The 18,578-nt window shown below is 40.8% G+C and overlaps 1 protein-coding gene across 2 annotated transcripts in view; it reads left to right on the forward strand.

Annotated features, from left to right (window-relative positions):
* The window catches only part of FBXO34 (F-box protein 34), an 83,728-nt gene that overhangs the window by 41,029 nt on the left and 24,121 nt on the right, over positions 1-18,578 (forward strand). Inside the window, exon 1 of one of the 2 annotated variants that reach the window (XM_030810933.1) lies at positions 17,690-17,733. The exons of the other annotated variant lie outside the window; for it this stretch is intronic. The gene's annotated coding sequence lies outside the window, so the exon portion shown is untranslated. Of the gene's footprint in view, positions 1-17,689; positions 17,734-18,578 lie in introns of those variants that run through there. 2 annotated transcript variants of the gene reach the window in all.

Here is an 18,578-nt window from a genome sequence, read left to right on the forward strand (position 1 = left end):
GCTCATGGATCTGCAGGTCACACCACCAAACCAGGATTTACTGATTAATAATGGAGACAGGATAATTTTTGGCCTCATTAGGAAGAATGAAGATGAGAAATGTAGACTATGCCTTCAGGTATGTCTATCCTACCTCAATTTTAAGTGTAAAAGGAATCTTTTAGATTAGGGTTTCTTCATGCCTGCCTGCCTGCCAACATAACAAGCTGTAAAACCTTGTTTAGTTTTCCTTAAATCCAGAAATGATTCTGTACCAAATCCATACAAATCAAATCACTCTTAAGGGAATAAGTGAAAACATGTGTATCTGCCTTGGCTGGGCTATATCTATCTGCAGATTGCCTCAATTCTCTTTGCTAAGCAAATTTCTTAAACATCCTATGATGACCATCATCCAGTTTGGCGGTAAATACAAGATGTGATAGTGTTTTCTTATCTGAACTGTTTTGTAAACTCTGACCACACTAACTTTTCTAGCTAGATAAGAGTCAACCTATCACTACAAGAAAAAAAAAAATCCAGCCGGACATACATAAAGACAAAATAAGAACAAATGCTGTTTGATTGCATTAAAACAATATACTGCATGTTGCAATTTACATATTGTATTAGTCCACACTGCTGCAAAAAAACTGCCTGAGACTAATTTATAAAGGAAAGAGGTTTAATTGACTCACAGTTCCACATGACTTGGGAGGACTCAGGAAACTTAATGGTGGAAGGTGAAGCAGATACCTTCTTCACAATGTGGCAGGAGGGAGAAGGAACACAGGAGGAACTAGCAAACACAAAACCATCAGATCTCGTGGTAATTCATTCACTAACATCAGAACAGCATGGGGGAAACTGCCCCATGATTGTTACTTCCACCTGCTCTCTCCCTTGACATGTGGGGATTATGGGGATTATAATTCAAGATAAGAGTTGGGTGGGAACACAAAGCCCAACCATATCATTGTGTTCCTGGCCCTTCCTAATCTCATGTCCCTTTCACATTTCAAAGCCAATCATGCCTTCCCAGCAGCCCCCCAGTCTTAATTAACTCCAGCATTAACTCTAAAGTCCAAGTCCAAAGTGTCATGTGAGATGAGGCAAGTCCCTTCTGCCTAGCAGCCTGTAAAATCAAAAGCAAGTTAGTTACTTCCAAGATACAGTGGATCGGATACAGGCATTAGGTAAATGTTCCTGTTCCAAATGAGAGAAATTAGCCAAAACAAAGGGCCTGCAGGTCCCATGTAAGTCCAAAATCTGGCTGGGCAGTCATTAAATCCTTTTTTTTATTTTGCTGTTTGTTTTTTTAAGAGGGAGTTTTAGTCTTGTTGCCCAGGCTGGAGTGCAGTGGCATAATCTCAGCTCACTTCAACCTCCACCTCCTGGGTTCAAGCAATTCTCCTGCCTTAGCCTCCCAAGTAGCTGAGATTACAGGTGCTCACCACCACACCCAGCTAATTATTCATTAAATCTTAAAGTTCTGGCCAGGTGCAGTGGCTCACGTCTGTAATCCCAGCACTTTGGGAGGCTGAGGCAGGCAGATCACAAGGTCAGGCATTCGAGACCAGCCTGACCAACATAGTGAAACTCTGTCTCTACTAAAAATACAAAAATTAGCTGGGTGTGGTGGCATGTGCTTGTAATCCCAGCTACTCTGGAGGCTGAGTCAGGAGAATCACTTGAACCTGGGTGGTGGAGGTTGCAGTGAGCTGAGATCACGCCACTGCACTCCAGCCTGGGAGACAGAGTGTGAGACTCTGTCTCAAAAAAAAGAAAAAAAAACAACAAAAAAACCTTAAAGTTCCAAAATGATCACCATGTCTCACATCCAGGTCACACTGTTGCAAGATTTAGGCTCCCATAGTCTTGGGCACCTCCACCCCTGTAGCTCTTTAGGGTATAGCCCCCTTCGCAGAGGCTTTCATGGGCTGGCCTTGGGTATCTGTGGCTTTTCTAGAAGCACAGTGCAAGTTGTCAGTGGCCCTACTATTCTGGGGTCTGGAGGATGGTGGCCCTCTTCTCACAGCTCCACTAGGGAGTACCCCAGTGGAGACTCTGTGTGGGGGCTTCGACCCCACATTTCCCTTCCACACTGCCCTAGCAGAGGTTCTCCATGAGGGCTCCACCCTGCAGCAAACTTCTGCCTGATCATCTAGATGTTTACATACATCCTCTGAAATCTAGGTGGAGGTTCTCAAACCTCAGTTCTTGGCTTCCGTGCACCCGCAGGCCCAACACCATGTGTAAGCTGCCAAGGCTTGGGGCTTGCACCCTCTGAAGTAATGGCCTGAGCTGTATGTTGCTCCATTTTCACCCCGGTGGAGATGTGGGGCACCAAGTCTTGAGACTGCACAAAGCAGCAAGGCTGTGGGCCTGGCCCAGGAAACCATTTTTTCCTCCTGGGCCTCCAGGCCTGTGATGGGATGGGGCTGCTGTGAAGACCTCTGGCATGCCCTGGAGACATTTTCCCCATCATCTTGGCAATTAACATTTGGCTCCTTGTTAGTTATGCAAATTTTTGTAGCTGGCTTGAATTTCTCCTCAGAAAATGGTTTTTTTCTTTTCTGTCACATCGTCAGGTTGCAAATTTTCCAAACTTTTATGCTCTGCTTCCTTTTTAAACTTAAGTTCCAATTCCAAATCATCTCTTTGTGAATGCATAGAACTGAATGCTTTTAAGAGCATCCAAGTCACCTCCTAAGCTTTGCGGCTTAAACATTTCTTCTATGAGATACCCTAAATCATCTGTCTCAAGTTCAGAGTTCCACAGATCTCTAAGGTAGGGGCAAAATGTTACCAGTTTCTTTGCTAAAACATAGTGAGAGTCACTTTATTCCAGTTCCAATAAGTCCTCCTCTTCATTGGAGACCACTTCCTCCTGGACTTCATTGTCCATATCACTATCAGCATTTTGGTCAGAGCCATTCAGCAAGTTTCTAGGAAGTTCCAAACTTTCCCACATCTTCATGTCTTCTTCTGAGTCCTCCAAATTGTTGTAACCTTCACCTGTTACCCAGTTCCAAAGTTGCTTCCACATTGTTGGGTATTTTTATAGCGGTGCCCCACTCTTGATGTCAATTTACTATATTAGTCTGTTCTCACATTGCTGTAAAAAAACTGCCTGAAACTGGGTAATTTATAAAGGAAAAAGGTTTAATTGACTCACAGTTTCACATGGCTGGGAGAACACAGGAATCTTACAATCATGGCACAAGGTGAAGAAGCAGACACCTTCTTCACAATGTGGCAGGAGGGAGAATGAATGCAGGAGGAGCTACCACTTACAAAACCATCAGATCTCATGAGAACTGACCTCACTGTCATGAGAACAGCATGGGGGAAACCACCCCCACCATGATTCATTTACCTCCATCTGCTCCCTCCCTTGATATGTGGAGATTATGGGGATTATAATTCAAGATGAGATTTGGCTGGAGACACAAAGCCTAACCATATCACATATACTAGAAACTTTGTGTGTGTGAGACAGGGTCTTGCTCTGGCATGCAGGCTGGAGTGCAGTGGCATGATCACAACTTACTGCAGCCTCGACCTTCCTGGCTCAAAGTGATCCTCTTAACTCAGCCTCACAGGCAGCTAAGACCACAGGCATGCCACCATCCCTGGCAATTTTATTTTTTATTTTAATTTTTTTGAGAGCTGAGGTCTCCCTTTTTTTGCCCAGGCTGGTCTGGAACTCCTAGGCTCAAGTGATCCTTCCAATTAGGCCTCCCAAAGTGTTGGGATTACAGGCATGAGCCACCACGCCCAGCCCTGAAAACCTGTAATTTAGTGTTGGGAATAATAAAGATGTGAAAAAAAATGGATTTTATTGCCACTTTAGGGCACATTCTAGAGTTCATTGTGTTTATCAGTTTCTCACAACTTAAGTGGAAGCGGTCTTAACAGTGCTTTGACAGACTGTAACCTTGCAGGGGGAAATCTAATGTGAGATAGTTACCCAAATACACACGTTGGTGTAAACTACTGAGCTCCCTCCTGGAAGGGAAGCTGCTATCTTCCTGAGGTGTGCCAGATTGGGTATCACATAAATGTTTGTCTCCCCTTGAGTCTATTCCCTGGGAATGGATTGGGTATCATATGACATAGGAACAGCTGAAAATAATGGAGTTACAGATGATTTTGAATATCAGACAGTAGTAACAGCTATGTATAAAATGATAGTAAGATGATAAGTTTTGATTATACAGCAGTAAATTTTTGTTGTAGAAAAATTGGAGAATACAGCAAACGAAAGAAAAAAACCTTGTTGGGAAAATTTAATCTAAAAAAAAAAAACTAAAACGTTTTGAACTTTTATCACTATTCTTATGCTTTTATATTGTGTTTTTGGTTGAAATATTAAATGTGCATAGTTTAGTTGATAGCTGTTTAAGACTTGTTTTGAAAAGCATCAGTCTTTCTCCCACTTCATCCCTGCACTTCATCCCCCCACTTCTCCCTCTTGGAGGCTTTCTTTTAGCTTATTATTTTTGCATTTACCTCCATGTTCTTAACAGCATTCTTGTATTCTGATTTCTTGATTTCTCAGCTTCAGGTATCTTTTGATTTCCCATTGTGGCACTTGAGGATTTAGTTCTTTTTTCTCATCCCCAGGAGTGTTTTTGTCCCCCCATTTCCCTGGTATAGGTATTTATAACATTGCTTAGACTAGTATTCAGTGTTGACACATTAAGACTGAAGGTGCATGTTAAGATTCACCGTTAAGCCATGTAGTAATCGTGACTACTTTTACTTTATTACTTTTGGTTTTCCATGAAATTTATATTTTTCTGTATTGTTTACTTTTCTATTAACTTCTCACTAATTTATTTCAAATTGTAACTTGTCCTTATTTACTTTCAGGAAAGTTAGATACTTCAAGTATTCTGTTATCTTCATACTCCTGAAGATGTGTTCCCATCTGGACTGGTTGCCTACTGGGTTTATGCATACCTGTTATCCTGGGACTTCCCTTTACCAGCACCTTAGAGATATTCATTACCTCTTTGCATTTGATTACCTGTTTTTTAGATTTCATGTCTTCTTTCTTGGTTTAGTCTTTCATCTTGGCAGAACAGGTTCTCCAAGTAGCTGCCTGTGAAAGGGTTTATGTAAGTTAAACTTTGAGATCCTAATAGGCTGAAAATGTCTTACTCTGTTCTTACTCTTAATCGATTGTATGGTTGGGTATAAAATTTTAGCTTGAAAATTTTCCTTTGGAATTTTAAAGGGAAGCTCCATTGTTTTTTAGTTTCTTCTATGCTTCCTGCATTGCTCCTGAAGACCTAAACCATTCTGATTCCTGATTTTTCATGTTATCAGTTCTTTTCTTTCTCCCTCAGCATTAGAAATTTCACAATAATGTGCTTTAATGTGGTGAGGTACTTGATGCTGAGTACTTGATGAATCCTTTCCATCGTGAGTAATTATGAACCCCTGCAATCTGGGAGCTATTTTTGCATTATTTTGTTGATGACTTTCTCCCCTCCTTTTTTCTTCCTTAGTTTTCTCTTGAACCTTGTTATTCAGATACTGAACATTTTGGACTGGTCTTCCAATGTTTTTCTCCTTTTCTGTTGAGTTTTTCATTTCTTTGTGTTTTTTTGAGCTTTTCATTTCTACTGAGAAAGCATGCTTGTGCTTGCCCTGTATCTCCTTTTAGTCTTCTTTTTTTTTTTGGTAGCATACTGCTCTTCTTATTTGAATATTTTCTCTTATATTTCTGAAAATAATAATGATTTGTTTTTCTCCAGAGGTTTCTTCTGCCTGCATGGTCTCTATCAGGAATTGACTACATAATTTGCAGGGCTGAGTACAGGATGGACATGTGAAGTCCCTTGTTCAGCATTTATTAAACAATTCCACTACAGGCTGGGTGCAATGGCTCACGCCTGTAATCCTAGCACTTTGGGAGGCCAAGGCAGGTCGATTGCTTGAGCTCAGGAGTTCGAGACCAGACTGGGCAAAATGGTGAAACCCTGTCTCTACAAAAATAAAAAAAAATTAGCTGGGTGTAGTGGTTCACACCTGTAATCCCAGCACTTTGGGAGGTAGAGGTGGGTGAATCCCTTGAGCTCAGGAGTTTGAGACCAGCCTGGGCAACATGGCAAAACCCTGTCTCTACCAAAAAAAAAAAAAAAAAAAGCCGAGCACAGTGGCACATGTCTATAGTCCCACCTACTCAGGTGGCTGAGGTGGGAGGATCACTTGAACCTGCGTGGTTGAGGTGCAGTGAGCTGAGATCATGCCACTGCACTACGGTCTGGGCAACAGAGCAGGACCATCTCAAAAAAAAAAAAAAAAAAAAAAAAAGCCATAAAAGAATTTCAAGACGGCAACAGCAGAGCATTAAACCGATTTTCAGACTCAAAGTCCACGGCTCTGCATGACTGCCCAAGTCACACGCCTATAAAGTTGATCCTGCTCTCTTTTTTCCAACTTGTTTTTCTTGTTTTTATCTCTCTGTTTTATGCTAGAGAGGTCTAGCTGTTTGCTCATATTTAATAGTGAGCTTCTAAAAAAACTGATCAGAAGCTCTGAATATGCAAGTACGGCTTATCAACTAAGCTTCACTGGGGGATGATCTGGCTGGCAAATTTAGACTGGGGAATTTTTCAGTATCTCTGTGTTTCTCCTTTTAGAATAATGGCTGATCAGATTTCCCACAGAAGTCTCTTCCAGTTTCCCCTCCCTGAAGTCAAGGCCTTACTGTGTCAGCCTTTTGGGAAGGGGTAGAGGGGGCTCGGGTCAGTGGTGTGTTAGAGCTGGTTCATACTAGCTTATCAGAGCCAATTGTTAAATTTTCAGAAATTTTGCAAGCCAATTGCTAAATATAACAGTTATTTAAAATTATACAAATTTGTAGTTAAATAAGTTATATGAAAAGCCAAGGTAAATGTAAAAATTAGCCAGGCGAGGTCGTGCATGCCTATGGTCCCAGCTATTTGAGAGGCTGAGGTGGGAGAAGCCCTTGAGCCCGGGAAGGCAGAGGTTGCAGTGACCCGAGACTGTGCCACTGCACTCCAGCTTGGGTGACAGAGTGAGACCCTGTCTCAAAAAACAAACAAACAAAAAAAACAGGGTAATAAATACTAAAAACTCATCACTTTCTAATTGTTTTGTTACATTTTGTTATTATGGATGCTCTCCTATTCTGTTTATATGGTGAAGTACTGTATAGTAATATATACTGTGCATCTTTTCTGAACTGTGTTCAGTGACATCATTTAGTAGCTTGAAGCTGCCATGGTAAGATATTTATACTGCAGAATCAGCAAATACTACAAACAACTGCCCTCATTCTCCCCATTCCACCTTCCTTTAGCCAGCTGGTAAACATTTACCAACCCACCATGGAGTGGGGTCTGGCATGCACATGTTCACTTAAACTGTCCCACCTTACATGGCGATCCCTAGTCCAGATAATCCTCTGTTTTAACCCTCTGCAAAGATCATCTTCAGCCTTTTGCAAGGGTAGGTATTTGCCTGCCTGCCTAAGAGTAAGAAAGGGAATATGGGAATTGGATTGCATTTCAGAAACATTTTCTCTTAATCCTTCGTGTTTTATCTTCTACTTCTAATTTCTGAACCTTTTGTAAGAGAATGTTCCCTGATGCTTACCTTAGGGTTTGGTTTTATTGGGGGTTATCTGAGTTCTTTAACTCTTACTCATTTATTTTTCAGCTTTTAAAGTTTGTGGCTATAATCTCTAGTTCTTTTTGACCTGTGAGTTTATGTCTTTACATTTCCCTAGGTCTTTGGGGAAGGATCAACAAAGAGCTATGTGTTTAGTCTACCATCCTTAACCAGAAGTCTGGGACATAGTTCTTTATAAAAATAGGTAAATAACTTAAACAATTTAAGTTCTAAATACGCATAGCCAATCCTCTGTTGGTTTGCAAGTCATATATATATACGTAGTCAGTAACTTTTTTTTTTTTTTTTAACTGATTCTGGGGTATTTTTCATTTTCTTAAAGAAGTAACCATCTATATGTAGTTGTTCAACCACATGACTTGTATTTGTTTTTTTGTTTTTGTTTTTATTTTTAGAGACAAGGTCTTGCTATGTTACCCAGGGCTGGTCTCAAACTCCTGGCCTCAAGTGATCCTCTTGCCTTGTCCTCACAAAGTTTTGGGATTATAAGGCTGAGCTACTGTACTGGGCTTTATCAGTTTTTTATATGGATGTATGAGGAGATAAGAAAACACACAAAATAGTTTCAGGTCATATTGTTTGGTCTTGAGCATTGGAACAATTAGTATTCCATTGTCTCTAATTCTTCAGCAATTCCAGTTGCCCATCAGTAGCTGGATCTGGTGACCTGGTCATCTCACTCGCTCTCAAGTAGGCATTTATTGCTCTGTTATCCAAGACTGGAAGATTGAGTCTTCCAGTCTTGTGACTGTCTCCGTGGGATTTGATGTTATTGAGTTGGTTAGACTCTCATTGTGCTTAATTTCACACTAGGTCATCTCATAGTCCGCTAAGTTCTCCTTTGTCTATTTGTTGATGGTTTTGTTGTTGTTGATGGCCAGTGTAGAAGGGTCATAGGATATGAAGGTGGCAATTTAAGGAGAAAAATTTCCTATTATTCCTATGGATTAAGAAGGGGGAATGTGGGTTTGTTAGGCACTTAAGAAACTCCTGGATTCCTTTATTGAGGAATGCACATATTTACACTTTTTTTTAAAAAAGAAGATTTTTGTGGTTCAAGACAATGACAGCTGTATCTAAAAGAAATAAATACCTGGTCAAGTTTCTTTTGATATTGTACCTGTCATACAGTGTACATGTGATCGATTTTTAGGTGAACCTTCTCTTTCAAAGTTGTGAAGATGGTAATTATTTTTAAAAATCCAGTATACAGAAATACCCAGTTGCCAAATTTTATTAAACATTTATACAGAAAGGACTTCTGGCAATAACTTTTTGTTGTTCTTCTTTCCATTCTCTCCTTCTTCCCTCACTATGGTTTGTGTTTGAGTTGTTTTTAGTTTATATGATGACTCTGTATGGGTTAATGGCTGTTTTGTTTTTAATCCTTTGTAATTTTTGGTGATAACGCTGGGATTCTCTTTCCCTGGATGGGTGGCAGGAGAATTAGTCCAGGTTTTTTCATGTGATTGTATGCACAGGACCAACATTCTATATAGTGTGTGAAAGGATTTATTTTTCCTGAACTTTCTTTTTTTAGACGGAGTCTGGCTCTGTCGCCAGGCTGGAGTGCAGTGGTGCAATCACGGCTCACTGCAAGCTCTGCCTCCCGGGTTTACGCCATTCTCCTGCCTCAGCCTCCCAAGTAGCTGGGACTACAGGTGCCCGCCACCACGCCCAGCTAATTTTTTGTATTTTTAGTAGAGACGGGGTTTCACCATGTTAGCCAGGATGGTCTTGATCTCCTGACCTTGTGATCCACCCGCCTCAGCCTCCTAAAGTGCTAGGATTACAGGCATGAGCCACCACGCCCGGCCAATTTTTCCTGAACTTTCATAAGAAACTCTTTTAAGAGTACAACTGTTAAATCACCTTGAAAGGCATATTTAACGAATCACCTTAAGTGGAAAAAAAAATGTATGCAATTGGACCGTCTCAGATTATCCAGGTCCTTTAATGGCCATGCTTGCCATAATCTTTTCTCAAAGCAGACCTGCACCTACCTTGGCATTGCCTGAAGTGTGCATTTGAAGGAGGAAATCTGCCAGCAAGGAGGGACCTTGTTGACATGGTTTGGGGGGAATTATGATAGGTTTACGATAAACTTGCTCAGGCGGTTGACTTTGTTAAGGTGATGGTGACTGTGTGCTTGACCAGCAGCCTCAGACAAGCTCCTTTCTCAGCCTAGATGGGAAAGTGGTCAGCTGCCCAAAGCTAAATGGTAGGGTGAATTTTTTGCCAAACATGTCAGCAGATTCTTTTTTCCCGTCTCTTTGCTAATACTCGGTGCTTTTTAAAAAAATAAGTTTTGGCCAGGCGCGGTGGCTCACGCCTGTAATCCCAGCACTTTGGGAGGCTGAGGCGGGCGGATCACGAGGTCAGGAGATCGAGACCATCCTGGCTAACATGGTGAAACCCTGTCTCTACTAAAAATACACACACACAAAAATTAGCCGGGCGTGGTGGCGGGCGCCTATAGTCCCAGCTACTCGGGAGGCTGAGGCAAGAGAATGGCGTGAACCCAGGAGGCAGAGCTTGCAGTGAGTCGAGATCCACCACTGCACTCCAGCCTGGGCGACAGAGCAAGACTCTGTCTAAAATGTATATATATTTTATATATATACGTATATATATTTTATATATATACGTATATATATTATATACGTATATATATATTATATATATACGTATATATAAAATATATACGTATATAATATATATACGTATATATATATTTTATATATATACGTATATATGTTATATACGTATATATATTATATATGTATATATATTTTATATATGTATATATATGTTTTATATATATACGTATATATATATTTTATATATACGTATATATATAAAGTTTTAAGGTGAGAAAGTTGAATACTTTTAATGTATAGTCATAGTCTTTGTTAAAACTTTTGTTAAATATGGGATACTGTTGAGATAGCAGATGGCTGTTATAAAATGGGAACATGTCAGCTGTAAAAAGAAACCAATGTGGATTAAATCATAATTAAAAATACCTCTGATTCACTAAAATATTTTTCCTTTGGGTTAAATATTAATGTTGTTATAGTTTTCTTTTTATTCATCTTTTGAGAAAACCAGAAAACAGTGGACACAGAGAAAATGACCAAGGGTAGCTTTGAAATTCCTTCATTCAGAGACTTTTTAGGACATGGACTTTCCAAAGTCAAAGAATCTTAAAAATAAGAGTTACTTGTAAAAGCAAGGCTGATATGGGCTTTTTTTTTTTTTTTTTTTTTTTTTTTATTCAGTGAGTTGTCAAAAAATAGATTATACTTATCAGGAATACTTGGCCGTCTTGTAATATAAGGAATATCAGAAGGATATTGTCCACAAATGCCTTAAAATGGCACATGCTTTACACATCCCACACCCCCACCTGCAAAGAACAGATGCCTTCTATTCCCTGACTCCCTTGCATCGTTGCCCAAAGTAGTTACATATGACCTTTTACTGAGACAACTTGCAATGTTTCTTTTTTTTTTTTTTTTTTTTTTGGAGACAGGGTCTCCCTCTGTTACTCAGGCTGGAGGGATTTCAGCTCACTGCAACCTCTACCTCCTGGGTTCCAGTGATCCTCCCACCTCAGCCTCCTGAGTAGCTGGGATTACAGGCAAATGCCACCACCCCCGGCTAAGTTTTGTATTTTTTGTAGAGATGGGATTTCACCATGTTGGCCAGGCTGGTTTCAAACTGCTGACATCAAATGATCTGCCCGCCTCAGCCTCCCAAAGTGTTGGGATTACAGGCGTGAGCCACTGCATCTAGCCAGCTTGCAGTGTTTCTAATTGGTCCCAGTGCTTAGCTCAGTACCAAGGCACAGATGGTTTTTGTCTGTTGAATGGAGAAAGTGAATCAATACCTATTTGCCTCTTATGTCCATTCTCTGTAAAGCTGCTGCAGGGATCTGTCAAAAATACTCATCTTTAGTGGCCCTCAGATCCCTGCAGTTTTGCCTTTCAGACTTTTTTCCATTTAAAATTGTTTTCGAAATTATACAATTTAACATGTATTTGTGATCAGAAATTCAAACCACATTGAAATAGCTGCAAAAAGATCTCTAACTTGCCTCCCCAAATATCCAGTTTGCCAGTTATTATATAAGACATCTTTCAGATGGGCGTGGTGGCTCACGCCTGTAATCCCAGCACCTTGGGAGGCTGAGGCGAGCGGATCACGAGGTCAGGAGATCGAGACCACGGTGAAACCCTGTCTCTACTAAAAAAAGAAAAAATTAGCGGGCGCAGTGGCAGGCGCCTGTAGTCCCAGCTACTTGGGAGGCTGAGGCAGGAGAATGGTGTGAACCCGGGAGGCGGAGCTTGCAGTGAGCCGAGATTGCACCACTGCACTCCAGCCGGGGTGACAGAGCGAGACTCTGTCTCAAAACAACAACAACAACAACAACAAAAATAAGACATCTTTCTGTGTATTTGCAAACTACATATAGTCTTTTCAGTTTTTACACCAATAGCATTATGCTGAAGTATTGTCTCTCTCCTCCCCCACCATTGGCTTCAGTAAATGATTTAATGTCATGGAGAATTTTAAAAAACAATTTATATATTTTTAATGAGACGGGGTCTCACTCTGTTCCCTAGGCTGGTCTGGAATTCCTGGGCTCAAGTGATCCTCTCACCTGGGCCTCCCAAAATGCTGGGACTATAGGCATGAGCCACCACGCCTGGCCAGTGTCATGGAAATTAATCTTTTGTGCATATTGCAAATATTAGTGTCTCATTCTTTTGCTTGTGTTTTAACTTTATGGTGTCTTTTTTCCAAATAAAAGTTTAACGTTTGTATTTAGATATGTCAGTAATTTATGTCTTTAGGAAGGAGGAGTTACCCAACTAAGATTATAAAGCATTCTCCCATATTTGACAGCATTGGATTTTACATTTTACTCAGTCTGCCATTAAAAATTTTTTTACTAAAATTATTTTTTTGGCCGGGCACGGTGGCCCACGCCTGTAATCCCAGCACTTTGGGAGGCCGAGGTGGGTGGATCACAAGGTCAGGAGATGGAGACCATCCCGGCTAACACGGTGAAACCCCATCTCTACTAAAAATACAAAAAAAAGAGAAGAAAAATTAACCAGGCATGGTGGTGGGTGCCTGTAGTCCCAGCTACTCGGGAGGCTGAGGCAGGAGAATGGCATGAACCCAGGAGGCAGAGCTTGCAGTGAGCTGAGATCATGCCACTGCACTCCAACTTGGGTGACAGAGACTCCGTCTCAAAAAATATATATATATATTTTTTTTTAGATACAGGGTCTCACTTACGTTGCCCAAGCTAGTCTCAAGCTCCTGGCCTCAACTGATCTTTCCTTTTTGGCCTCCCAAAGTACTGGGATTATAGGCGTGAGCCACCCCCCCACCTGGCCCCCCTTTAAATTTTTTTATTTTTTATTTTTTTGAGATGTAATCTCGCTCTGTCCCCAGGCTTGAGTGCTATCGTGTGATCTTGGCTCACTGCAGTCTTCGACTCTGTGGTTCAAGTGATCCTTCTGCCTCAGCCTCCCGAGTAGCTGGGATTACAGGCACGTGCCACCAGGTCCAGCTAATTTTTGCATTTTTAGTAGAGACGGAGTTTCACTATGTTGGCCAGGATGGTCTTGATCTCCTGACCTCATGATCCGCCTGCCTCAGCCTTCCAAAGTGCTGGGATTAAAGGTGTGAGCCACGGTGCCTGGCCAAAAATTTTTGTTTATGATGTAGGCCTGTATCTTTTCACTCAGAGATCCAGTTTTCTCAATTTATTCAAACATCTTGCATTTCCCATTTACTTGATGTCTTCTTAATCATTTGGGGTGCAGTTTATTGAACCACTTATTTCTGTACTGCTGCCATACTGTCTTGATTACTATAGCCCATTTTGGGAGTTGTTACATTTTTCCCACTGCTGATCTTACTGACTTATTTAAAAATTTAGATATTAATCACACACCACAAAATTCACCCTTTGAAAGTGTACAGTTCACTGGTGTTTAGTGTATTCACAGAGTTGTACAATTATCACCACTGTTTAGTTACAGAACACTTCTGTCACCCCCAGAAAAACTCCATACCCATTAGCAGTTACCCTGCATTCTCTCCTCCCCCCAGTGGTTGTCCTAGGCAACCACTGTTCCACTTTCTGTCTATAGAATTGCTTCTTCTGGACACTTCATACAAATAGAATCATATGGTATGTGCCTTTTGTTTCTGGCTTCTTTCACTTAGCATGATGTCTTCAAGGTTTATCCATTTTGTAGTGGATATCAGTACTTAATTCCTTTTGATGGCTGAATTAATACTCCATTGTATACTTGTACCACAGTTTGTTTACTGATTTATCTCTTGGTAGACAGAAGGGTTGTTACCACCTTTTAGCTATTCTGAGTAGTCCTGCTGTAAACATTTGTGTATAATTATTGGTTTGAGATCTTTGCTAGGTATATACCTAGCAGTGGAATTGCTGGGTCATGTGGCAGTTCTTTTTTTTTTTTAATGTTGATCTTTTATCTGTTAAGTTTATTGAGGTTACTATTAGACAAGACTAAATAATTTTTAATTTGTTGGTTTAACTTGAAAGCCCCACATAACATGTAGTTTGCAAGTAACGATAGATTTTTTTCTCAGTAATATGATAGCTGGCATCTTTATTTCTAGCTCTATATAGGACTGTTTTTAATATTTTGCCCTTGTGTGTATGCTATTTTCTGTAAGTTTCTGATGGGTGCCTTTTATTAAAGGAAAAGAAGTTTTCCTCTATCCCTAGTTTGCTAAGAATTTTTATCAGGAATAAGTGCTTGTCTTAGTCTGTTCGGGCTGCTGTTATAGAACACCATACACTGGGTGGTTTATATACAACAGAAATTTATTTGAACAGTTCTGGAGGCTGAGAAGTCTCAGATCAAGGCAGCAGCAGATCTGGAGTCTGATGAGGGCCTGCATCCTGGCACTTAGATGATCATCTCAGAAAGGACGAGTGAGCTCTCTGGGTCTCATAAGGGCACTAATCCTATTCACAAAGGCTCCATCCTTATCACCCAGTTGTCTCCCACAGGTCCCACCTCCAAATACCTTCACATTGCAGATTAAGTTTCAACATATGAATTGTGGCCGGGGTGTAGGGGAAAGAACATTCAGTCTATTAATAGTGCTGAATATTATTATTTCCCTGTTAGAATTTGTTGACATATGGCTTCTTTAATCTGTTATATTTTAGCAGCATAACTATTTGCCTTAGTTGGTTCTTAGTTACTTTAGTGGATTTTTCTTCCCAACCAGACTGTTGCATAGGAACCTTCTAGACTTATAAATATTTTAATGTGTTTTGTGTATTTGTGGGCAATCTGAAAATCTCTGTTTGTTCTGAAAGATCTGCAGTGCTGAGTTGTGATGGTGTAGAGCTGTACATGTTAGAATACAGTCTAACATGTTTATTTTCTTTGGTCCTCTTGTTCCCTTCTTTTTTCTTGTAAACTATTTTTTTTTTTGAGATGGAGTTTCACTCTTGTTGCCCAGGCTGGAGTGCAATGGCGTGATCTTGGCTCATCGCAACCTCCGCCTCCCGGGTTCAAGCAGTTTTTCTGCCTCAGCCTCCTGAGTAGCTAGGATTACAGGCATGTGCCACCATGCCCAGCTAATTTTGTATTTTTAGTAGAGATGGGGTTTCTCCATGTTGGTCAGGCTGGTCTTGAACTCTTGACCTCAGGTGAGCTGCCCATCTCGGCCTCCCAGAGTGCTGGGATTACAGGTGTGAGCCACCATGCCTGGGCATAAACTGAACGATTTAAAATCTTGTTATTCAGAGTCAAGAAACACACTCCTTTACATGTTTTTTAAATATACTCTATAATTGGTTCTGCTGCTCCTCCCACCTCATTTCTCATGTTAAAAAACCAAAACTATAGAATGTTTGAATTTTCAGCAAAGTGGCAAATTATCCCCATTCATGGGGTACTTATTACCATGGTAACAAGGAGCCAACTCATTCTTGAAGTGGGGCAGGATTCTGGTCCATTGGTTTCAGGATCTAAAACAATCCAAATATCTTTTTTGTACACTTGACAGCATGGCCTATTCAAGGTGTTTCTAAACATCCTTAGCGTACACAAAGCACAGCTGAGATAGTTTGTAGAGGAAGTAAAATCCCCCGAGTTGAGGTTCTCTGTCATATTACAAAGCTCTGAAACAAATCCAGTCTTTATTTCTGAAGATAATCACACAGCTTCCTATTAAGGTCCATTCCCCTCCCTCTGTCTTCTCCCCCTTCTCCCCATTCACATTAAAGACAACTAGTAGTGAAGATCTGGGGGACTAGATAATTAAATGAGGAGAAGTAAAATGTGATTTTTTAGACTTCGGCCGAGTTGCCTAGGTGAGGGCTACAGATAATCTTTGGTCTAAATATGTTGTGTTAGATTTTGAAGTGCCTTTTCTTAGGTCTTGCTGTGGGATAAGGTTGTTTGGGGCCTACATCTTAGAGATTTTCCTTAGCAGTTGTGTTTGAAGCTAAAAGCTGGAGGAGCAGGTTTGGTGAGGAGAAAAAAATAATAGATCAAGATGTGAGACTTGGTGTCCAAAAATGATTTCTAGAGAGCGTAAGAAATAAAAGTAAATTTCCCAGTAGCTCGTAATAGAGGGCAATCTAGTTTCTTAGTTTATGAATAGAATTTAAGAGTCCAGGAAAATCAAAGTATAATTTGTTTTGGATTAGTCAGATCTCTTGTTTATGGATATGATGATCAAAAAGAGCATTACATTTTATTTTTAGGAGAAGGAGACAATTTCAAATGCAGGATAGAAAACTCTCAATAATACGAACTTCAGGGATGTTTTGATGTTAATGAGGACAAAACAGTTGGTATAATTTTACCTCCTAAAACAGCTGGTATAATTTTTATTCTGTATTTGAGTGTCTATAACGTTATTATTTTGGGCCTGTTAAATATGGCAGTGAACAAAACTAAGTCTGTCATCTTAGAGCAGATGATCTAGTGGAGAGAGATATACCATGGGACACATGTTAGAAAGGGGGAAAAAGTGCTGCAGAGAATGTATAGCAAGGAAAAAGGGGATTAGGGAGTGTGGGGAATAGTACTATATGAGGACAGTCAGGGAGTGCCTCTCTAAGATGACATTGAGCAAAAACCTGCAGGATGCAAAAGAGTGACCCGGGTAAATATCTGGGGAAGGAGCAAAGGGAACGACAACACATAAAGGCTCTGAGGTGGGATTGTGCTTTGTGTGTTCCAGAAGAAGCAAGATGTCTCATTGGGGCAGAGTAAGCAAAAGGGAGAGATTTGAGTAGAACATGAGAAAGAGAGGGGGCATCTTAGAAACCATTGAAGGGTGTGGTACAGAAAGTGAGATGATGGAACTTCCCCTTTTATAAGATCACTCTGGCTGCCAAGTTTGAGAGTACAAGCAAAGTGCAGGTGAGAAATGGTGGTGGCTTAAAACAGGGTAGTAGCAGTGGAGGTGGTGAGTTTATTCTGAATATATTTTGAAGATAGAGCCAACAGGATTTGCATATGTGATTTGTGAGAGAAAAATGGAGTCATTTTCCAACAGCATTAGCTATTGGGAAAAAAATGTTGCTGTTTACTAAAATAGGGAAGATTTTGGAGAGTAGTGGTGGAAAGTGCACAGGGAATCAGGATTTTTACTTTGGACATGTTGAGTTTAAGGTGCTTGACATCCAAGTGGAGATTTCGAATAGACAGTAGCCCCTCTTATGGATACGTTCCATGGCCTCCCATGGATTCCTGAAACCTTGGGTAGTGCCAAACCCTATATATATTGTGCACGACATCTTTTTTCATTCGCAATTTTATGGACAAGATTCATCCTTACCACAGATCTTAGCAACCTCATCATATGATTTTCTTTGTTGTTGTTGGTTTTTTTTTTTTTTGAGACAGAGTCCCACTCCATCACCCAGGCTGGAATGTGGTGGTGGTCTCAGCTCACTGGAGCCTCCGCCTCCCGGGTTCAAGCAATTCTGCCTCCGCCTCCCAAGTTCTGCCTCGTGCCTCAGCCTCCCGAGTAGAGTAGCTGGGATCACAGGTATGTCCCACCATGCTTGGCTAATTTTTTTGTATTTTTAGTAGAGATGGGGTTTTGCCATGTTGGCCAGGCAGGTCTTGAACTCCTGACCTCGAGTGATCCACCTGTCCCAGCATTCCAAAGTGCTGGGATTAAGGCATGAGCCACCATACCTGGCCAATGTTGTTTATACAGTCGAGAACTTTGATCTTTTCACTTGAAGGGAACACTATAAGGCTTCTCTTTGGCATATGTGAATTGGCCAGCATCACTACTCTTGCACTTTAGGGCCATTATTAAGTAAAATAAGGGTTACCTGAACACAAGCACCGTAACAATAGAGCTGATCCCTAGAGGTGGCTACTGAGTGACTAACACATTGGGAAGCCTAGACAGCGTGGATGCCTTGGACAAAGGAATGATTCTCATCCTGCGTGGGATGGAGCAGAGATTTCATCACACTTCTACAAATGGGGTGCAATTGATAACTTAATTGTTTCTGGAATTTTCCATTTACTATTTTTGGACCATGGTTGACCTTGGGTAACCAAAACCACGGTTAAGGAGAAACTACTGTATACAAACTTGTAGTCCTGGAGAGAGGTTTGGGTTAGCCACTTGGAGAAACACGTAGGTAACATTTAGAGCTGTGAGATCCAGTTGGGATATTCATTCCCAAACTGTTTGAGGTGCCCTGGGGTATTGCAGTGAACTCACAGGATATTTTAAAATTTCCGGGGAAACAGTATGATAGGGTGTGTGTTTGATGCCTGTGTTTTCAAAATGATGTTTAAGATGTAAGCATGTGTGCATTTTGTATTCCCATGGGGCTGGGTCCAACTGTATGCTTTTGTGTATGTGTACCT

This window comes from Nomascus leucogenys, chromosome 1a, assembly GCF_006542625.1.
Source record: "Nomascus leucogenys isolate Asia chromosome 1a, Asia_NLE_v1, whole genome shotgun sequence".
Lineage (NCBI taxonomy): Eukaryota > Metazoa > Chordata > Mammalia > Primates > Hylobatidae > Nomascus > Nomascus leucogenys.